General features: G+C 46.2%; 1 long non-coding RNA gene across 1 annotated transcript; it reads left to right on the forward strand.

The window, feature by feature from the left end:
• The first annotated feature begins 2,766 nt into the window (after positions 1-2,766).
• LOC148000269 (uncharacterized) lies at positions 2,767-7,310 on the forward strand. Its single transcript, XR_015641828.1, has 3 exons — positions 2,767-3,361; positions 3,722-3,831; positions 7,078-7,310. It is a non-coding gene; the product is annotated as an uncharacterized LOC148000269 (long non-coding RNA).
• Positions 7,311-8,038: the final 728 nt, after the last annotated feature.

Genomic DNA, 8,038 nt, shown 5'->3' on the forward strand with positions numbered 1-8,038 from the left:
GTTAGGTTCTGCTATGGTCAGCAGGAGGCATTGTGATGAGTGACTGGAATGATTGAAAATTTGTACAACAGATAAGGTTGGTTCAGTGTGACGCACATCTGTCGTTTTTCAGTTTACAGTGGAGGGGTTCACATGCTACAGCAGGAGCTTTGAGGCAAGAGGAGGATTTATACAAGTTGCCTCTCCTTCCTACCATGTGGGTACCAAGAATCAAACTCAGGCTCCATTTAAGTGCCTCACTTGGTGAGCATTTCACTGGCCCTGACATTTGACCTTGCTTTCCCTTTGTAATCTTTCCAAAACCATTCCTGTGTCCAAGGGGTTTCTTTCACTTCCCCTTCCTAAGAGAGCATCTTCCCATTAGGTTAGGACTTATGCTGAGAAAAGCACCAAGGAGTTTGTCTTTCCTGACTTTGACTTAAGAAGTGACTGACAGCTAAACTTTCAAATGACAAATCCTGAAAGGTGCAATGAAATTGGCAAGGACTCACCTTCCCTAGACTGAAAATCTGGTGACCCCAGTTACTTGGTAAAAACATTTAGCCAAGCCAGGTGCTGGTGAGGCACCCCTTTAATTCCACACACAGGAAGCAGAGCAGGAGGGTCTCTGTGAGTTCGAGGCTAGCCTGGTCTACAGAGCGAGTTCCAGGACAGTCAGGGCTACACAGAGAAACTGTCTCAAAAACCAAACCATTTAGGCAAACTTACTTTGGTCAGGAGTTCAGAACAGTGGCATTGGGGAATGATAGTTATGTCAACTTAAAATTATTAGGGAAATTCAGTAAATGACGCGCTTTCTGTTTAAACAGTTTTTGAAGGTTTTTTTCCTCATGACGAGGTTGGAATATAAAGTCAAGGCGGCAGCTTGTTACCAGGTGTGACCCTGTTCTTGTTCATCTTGTGGTGTATTCATCATGGCCTACAGGATCAGTTCACTACCCTAAAAAAGTCTCTGCTTCCCCTACCTTTTCAAACACAGCCCCACTCCCATCCTGGTAATGACTGGCTGTTTTGCATTAAGAGTTTTATGTTTTCTAGAGTATCATGTAATTGGAATCATGTATATGCCTCTTTTCCAGACTGGCTTTTTTCACTTAGCATTATGGGGCTTTGCACATCGGTGATCCATCCCATCATAGCATTCGAGCACAGCCTGGATTCTGTGGTGAGATTCTGCTTGTTTTAAAGAACCATCCATATCTTTTTGTGGCTTGACAGCCTTTTTGTGGCTTTGGTTTTGCTTTTCGTGAGAGTCTCAGACAGCCTTCAACTCCTGATCCTCCTGCCTCTGCCTCCAGTGCTGGACTAAGTTCTTTCCATGCTCAGAGCTAATTTCTCATGAGCAGTTTTCCTTTGAGCAGCTTGCCCTGAACTCACCTGTTGAAGGACATCTTGGTTTCTTCTAGTTCTTGGCAGATAGTAAAGAAAAGGCTATAGTTTGTTGGGACTTTGACTGTCAGGCAGTGTGGTTAAGACCGTTATCTGTCACTGGAGAGATGGCTCAGAGGTTAAGAGCACTGACTGCTCCTCCAGAGGTCCTGAGTTCAATTCCCAGCAACCACCCGGTGGCTCACAACCATCTGTAATGAGATCTGGTGCCCTCTCCTGACCCGCAGGCATGCATGCAGGCAGAACGCGGTATGCATGGTAAACAAATAGACCTTTAAAAACAAAAAGACTGTTTATCTGTCATCACACAGGTACAGAAACATACCCAAGTGTCACTCATCTTTAGCAGAACCCATTTACGGGAAAAGTCTTGAACTTTAGCGTCTTCCTCGACTTCTCAGAATCCTCCACTCCCCACCTCCATCTCTGCATTTCTTACCCCTTGTATCTTTTTTTTCAAGGTGTACCTTTAATGATGCTCCTTAAACGCTTTAACATTCCCTTTTATCCCACCACACACCAGAGGCAGTGGGAAAGGGAAGTGGACCTGTTTAGAAAGGTTCTTTGGAGCAACCCTCATCTGTGCTGTCTGGAAATCGGCAGTGCAGTTCACAGGTCAGCAGCCGTAGCTCAATCCACTTGAAAATATTTTTCAGATACACCAGCAGTCCAGTCCAGCAGAGTCAGGACAGCAAACAGGAGTCAGCAGTGGTGGCACTACCTAGCAGAGAAAGCCAGGCCTCAGCAGAATCAGCATGAGGCAGCGGGAGGGATTTGGACCAGCAGGGACTCCAGGAGAAGTTCTTGGCTGCGCCTCTCTCAGCAAAGTGAAGATCAGTGAAGACAACAAGCTTAAACCTACTCTCCTGACCTTCAGACCTATTTTTTCCAGCCCTCCTTACAAAAGGAGGACTCATTACATGGTAGACCTCAACCCCTCATTACCGCTGTATGCCTCACACTTGGCTAAGTTTTCTCTAAGTTTTCTGATAAGCTCTAATTTGAGAAAAGCATCTATTCTGAGAAACCTAGGAATCTTCCCAGAATTCCCCTTTAACCTCAGTCCCAGTGGCAGTCAAGATACATTGGTTTTTCTTTCCATCTTTCCTGTTAGCCCAGTGGAGTGTATACCCCCCTCATTTCTGTTCTCTGGCCAGGCCTTGATCTCCCTCCCATAGATAAAAATCTCTCGTTCTCCATAGCCAAACCCAGGTTTACAGGAGTGGTTTTTGGTACCTTTGGCTTTTATCGATGCTCTAGGACACCCTCATGAAGGAACGTACGGGTTCTTTGGTAAGTCAATTGTGTTGGGTTGTGTTTTTGCTAAGGTAAATACGTGAAGGAACGTTTCATTGAAGCAGACACAGGTGAAAGGTTCTACTAAAGCAAACACATGGTGAGGGACTCTTCACTAACGACGGACATGTATTGGTCCACCTTAAACTGCATAGTTGAGCTCTATTTGTCGGGACTCCATAGACAGAAATGTACCAGGGGACTTCTGGTAGTGTGCTACAGTTCCTCACTGCTTCTTGCTAACTGGCAGTCACGTCAGCAAACGGACTCACAGACTGAGGCAAGACATGGCGTACACATAATGTTTGGAGGGAGTATAAAAAGAACTCGGGGGACAGTGATGGCGACTGCGCTCGGCTTGCTGGTTGAACTAGCTGTGAAACGCTTTGTGGTCTCACGTCTTCGCAGATCTTTGCTGAGAAAGGCACAGTGGAGAACTTCTGGAATCCCTGCAAGTTCAAATCCCTCCTGCTGACTCATGTTAATTCTGCTGAGGCCTAGCTGTATGCCAAGTAGGGCCACCACTGCTGATTCCTGTTTGCTATCCCGACTCCATCGAACTGGACTGCTGGTGAAGTGTCTTCTCGTAGATTGAGCTGCAGCTGCTGACCTGTGCTGAGCTGCCGATTTCCTGACAACACGGATGGGAGCTGCTCTAAAGAACCTTTCTAAACAGGTCTGTATCCCTTCTTTCCCATTACCTCTGGTGGGTGGTGGGCTAGAAGGGAGCTTAAAGCATTTAAGGACCATCATTAAATGTAGGGTTTAAAAAAGTTAAAATCTCACCTTCACTTCTGGCAAGGAAAACCACTGGCTATTTTTGTTTATCCTTCCCTCAACCTAGGATATTGTCCCTAACGTTCTTCCATCCTGTGCCTAGTGAGACACTAGTCAGGCAAGGGTTTTGGTATAATGAAGAAAGCTCCCACCCTAAACTTCCCCCCTGGTAAGCACTTCTAAATTTCTGCTGGATTGCTTCTGATATCTGCCTCTGTTTCTAAATCTGTCCTTATGAGGTCTGCCTCTTTCTCAGCAGATGTCTCAGATGACAGTCTGTACCTGGCCTTTCATTGCCGTTCATGCTTCAACTCCCAGTGACCCAAAGAACAAATCCAGAGAGAGACATTATTGACTCAAATAGAAAAGGTAATCCCCCAGCATTACCGAGTTAATTTATTCAGTTGGGAAAGTGATCTATGAGAGTCGGTCTTTTTGAATGTATACACTTTGTGTTGAGTATACACTAGGCCAACATAAAAACATACACGATAAGTAGACAGACAGACAGACACACACACACCATCAAATTCAGCACTCAAAACGCCCAGCAGAAGGTCCCAGTGGAGTCCTAGGCAGAGAAAAGCAGGAGATGCAATAGCCACAATAGAGACAATGTGTTTTCCAAGCAGTTGTGAAAGGCAATAACTTCTGCTCCTTTGGGGACAGATGATGCCTTTCCGGAGGTACCACCCTCTAGGACATCAAGCACAGTAAGTTATGTTTACTTGGGAACAAAATGATACCTACACTTAAGGTCATAGCCCTCCCGTCTCTTGGACCTACGCGATGCCCCACTCGAGTCCACCTCATTAATTTTTGTAGTTTTGGAATCTAGCTGCTGCTCAGACCATACCCACAGCAGCTTTTTCCCCCTTCACCACACCCACAGGCATCCCCTCCTGAGTCCCTACCTGACAGACCTCCCAGGACCAAGATCTCTCGCTTGGGAAATGAGTTTACCTCAATGTGAGTGCTGGTGGTCAGCCGCACATCCTCCCCACTCCCTGTCCTGCCCCCTGCAGGGAATCAACCTGGCTGCAGGCTCCTACAGGCCTTGGGGCCCTGACTTCTTTCCTTAGAAGGTGCCTCTGTACTTGTCTGTCTGTCTGTCTGTGACAATAACAGCTGGGGGTTTTTTGGTTTGGTTTGGTTTTGTTCTGTTTTGAGACTGGTTTTCACTCTAGCTCTGGTTGTCCTGGAAGTTGGAGATCTGAATGCCTCTGCTTCCTAAGTGCTCAGATTAAAGGCATGTGCCACCGTGCCGGGCTCATTAGTAACTCTTCCTTATCACCAACAATCTTACTCCCAACACTCTGCCTGGTGTCCCTTTGAACACCTGACCCGCCTTCCTAGCATCCAAAACCTTTCACTTTTTAAAACCCTGTTATAAGTTAGATTTCTGAGCTGGAGAGATGGTTCTGTGGCTAAGATTACTTGTTCTTACAGAAGCCCCAGGTTCAGTTCCCAGCTGCACCCACAGTGGTCCCCAACCATCTCTAATTCCAGCTCTAGGCAACCTAGCACCCTGTGTAACCTCCCTAGGCAGCAAGCATGCATGTCGTGCACAGTTAGACACGTGGGCAGGAGGAGGATCTCCGAGTTCCGGGTCAGCCAGGTCTACCTAGTGTGCATGCGCTGTGTGTGTGCTATGGAGTCCTGAGCCTTACTGGTGACCTACCCTGAAACTAGTATTTATTGGCGCCAGGGAGAGACTAGAGAAAAAATGTGGATGCCTTGAATTGGCTGTAGTCCAGTTCTTTCCTCTATCAGTTAAATAACTGGAAGGCAGGGCAGAAGGCAGAATTACAGAGGAGTTTACTGGCAAGGGAAACAAACCGCTCGAACAAGGAGGGCCCAGACTGGTGATGCCTGACTGTAATGGGGGGTTTGGGTTTTTTAAGGTCCCATTCCTGATGACCAGTAGGTCCTAAGGTATTCAGACCCTCTCTGACATGAGGACTGTGACATGAGAATTGTGTCTCCGGTTTCACCACACTTGTGACTGTTTAGCTTCTGGTACAGTCCCCCATCTTGGTGAATGAGCATAAAGCTGCCGATTGGTTGGGGTGAGTTACCAATCAGAGTGGGCCCCCAGCCCCCCTATTCTGTGTGGTATGATGCTACTAAGGGAAGTGACCCTGTTTCCCTGCGGCTTATAAGAACAGAAAGACTGTCATATTCATGCCCCTCTAAAAGTTACTGTGCTATGACTCTTAGTATCTTTTAAGGATACAGTAAATTTTCCTCACATACTTAAGTCTCCTCTCCAAGCAGAGAATGCTTGCCATGTCAAGAAAAGCTAAGATAGGACCCACCCACGGATAGGGTTGTGGTAAATCCTCATGGGTCCCTGGATTGCTAAAACCTCATCTTACCTGAAAGCAACTAGGCTAGTAAGACTGGAATCTATAAGCTCTGTATTGCTGCTTTCTCTCAGAAAACTAAGAAGCTAACGCAATCAGGCTCTGATACTCTGCCCCCTTCTGCCAGGGAGAAAACTGAACTAGCAAAGACACACGTCGCTGTAACCCGCAACCCCAAGGGTCAGAGTCTGGGAACCAAGAAACAAAATCGTTTCAGAAGTAACCTGATGACAGTTCAGGCATTGAAATCTGCCTCTGCCCAGCAGTATACCTTTTGATTAACCTCTGTTTAAGGTTCAGCATATAGCCTGCAGTGGATTGAATAAGTGTGTTTCAATGATTGGCCCACAGAGAGTGACACTATTAGGAGGTGTGGCTTTATGGGAGGAAATGTGTCATGGCGGGGGTGGGCTTTGTGGTCCTCTGCTTAAGCTCCACCTAGGGCAGAAGAGTCTGGGTTCTGACTGCCTTTGGGTCAAGGTGTAGAACTCTCAGCTCCTCTAGCACCATGTCTGCCCGCATGCTGCTGTGATGATAAATGACAAAACCTCTGAAACTGTAAGCCAGCCCCAGTTAAATGTTTGCTTTTATCAGACTTGCCTTGGTCGTGGTGTCTGTTCCCAGCAGTGGAAACCTTAAGGCATAGCCCAAGTTGGCCTTGAACTTGTGATATTGCTGACTTAGTCTCCACGTTATCTAGACTACAGGATTTGTCCACCATAATGGATTTAGCTGAAGAAAGAGAGTCTCAGGTGGTGTCTTATGCTTGTCATCCCAACACCTGAGGCAGATATGGGAGGCTTGAATTAGACCAGCCTGGGCTAGTCATGAGAACATGTCTCAACTCCTTTCGCTAAAAAGCATCTCATGGACAGATGCTTGTGATTCTCAGTTTGGGTGGTGTATATGATTTCCACTTCTGCTGCAGTTTACCGACCATACTATTTTTATAACAATGACTGCAGGCAAGAAGCAACACTTTGCGGTGAGCATTTGGACAAAGCCCACTTTTAAAACTAAAGTAAGCCTTCCTCCTCATGTCCTTTCAGGCTTCCCACCAGTCACCCACACAGCCCCTTATTCTGCATAGCAAGTCTCTTCCTGCTAATAACAACCTTCAGGGCAACCCAGATCCTGCATCCAAAGACGGAAACATCAGCATTTCTAATTGAGCAGTGTTACCACATTTGCTGTGTCGTTTGAGGGCCCAGAGCAAGCTTATGTGTGCTGAAATATTCCATCTCTGCAGGGTATAAAGGGGAAGAGGAGGTCACCATTAAGACCCTGAATCCAAGCTGGAGAGATGGCTCAGTGGTTAAGAGCACCGACTGCTCTTCCAGAGGTCCTGAGTTCAAATCCCAGCAACCACATGGTGACTCATAACCATCTGTAATGGGATCTGATGCCCTCTTCTGGTGTGTCTGACAGCTACAGTGTACTTATATATAATAAATAAAATAAATCTTTTAAAAAAAAAAGAAAGACCCTGAATCCGTTTTTCGACCAACTTGAAAATACCGGGTGAGAGAGTAGTCTTGTAATTTGCTTTATCTAATGTTAGAAGATGCAGGACCAAGGATATATTTCAATGGCCTAGCATGGGTATAGTCCTGGGTTCAGAAGTCTAGGAAGGATAGGGAAGAAAAAAGAAAAGCTAAAGATTTCAATTTTGGTGCTTAGTGAGTAAAACACTTGCTGTGAAATCTTGAGGACCTGAGTTTGAATCCCCAGCACCCAAGTAAAAAGTCTCCCAAGGCCTCATACGTGTGTGCACTTATAACTTTATGCTGGAGGGGGGGGGGGGATGGTCACTACATCTTGATGCCAACCAGCCTAACTCTAGGTTCAGTGAGAGACCATATCTCAAGGGAATAAGGTAGAGAGTGACAGATGGGTCACTCAATGCACACAGGCACATAAGCCGCACAGACAGACAGACAGATGGTATCTCTCAGCCTATCTACAAAATACAGATATTCAAGGTCATCCTCATTTATGTGGTGAGTTCGAGGTCAGTCTAGGCTATATGAAACCCACTCTCTCAAGCTGGGGAGATGGCTCAGTGGTTAAGAGCATTGACTGCTCTTCCAGAGGTCCTGAGTTCAAATCGCAGCAACCACATGGTGGCTTACAACCATCTGTAATGAGATCTAATGCCCTCTTCTGGTGTGTCTGAAGACAGTTACAGTGTACTTATATATAATAAATCT

Source organism: Rattus norvegicus, chromosome 17, assembly GCF_021556685.1.
Source record: "Rattus norvegicus strain SHRSP/BbbUtx chromosome 17, alternate assembly SHRSP_T2T, whole genome shotgun sequence".
Classification (NCBI taxonomy): domain Eukaryota; kingdom Metazoa; phylum Chordata; class Mammalia; order Rodentia; family Muridae; genus Rattus; species Rattus norvegicus.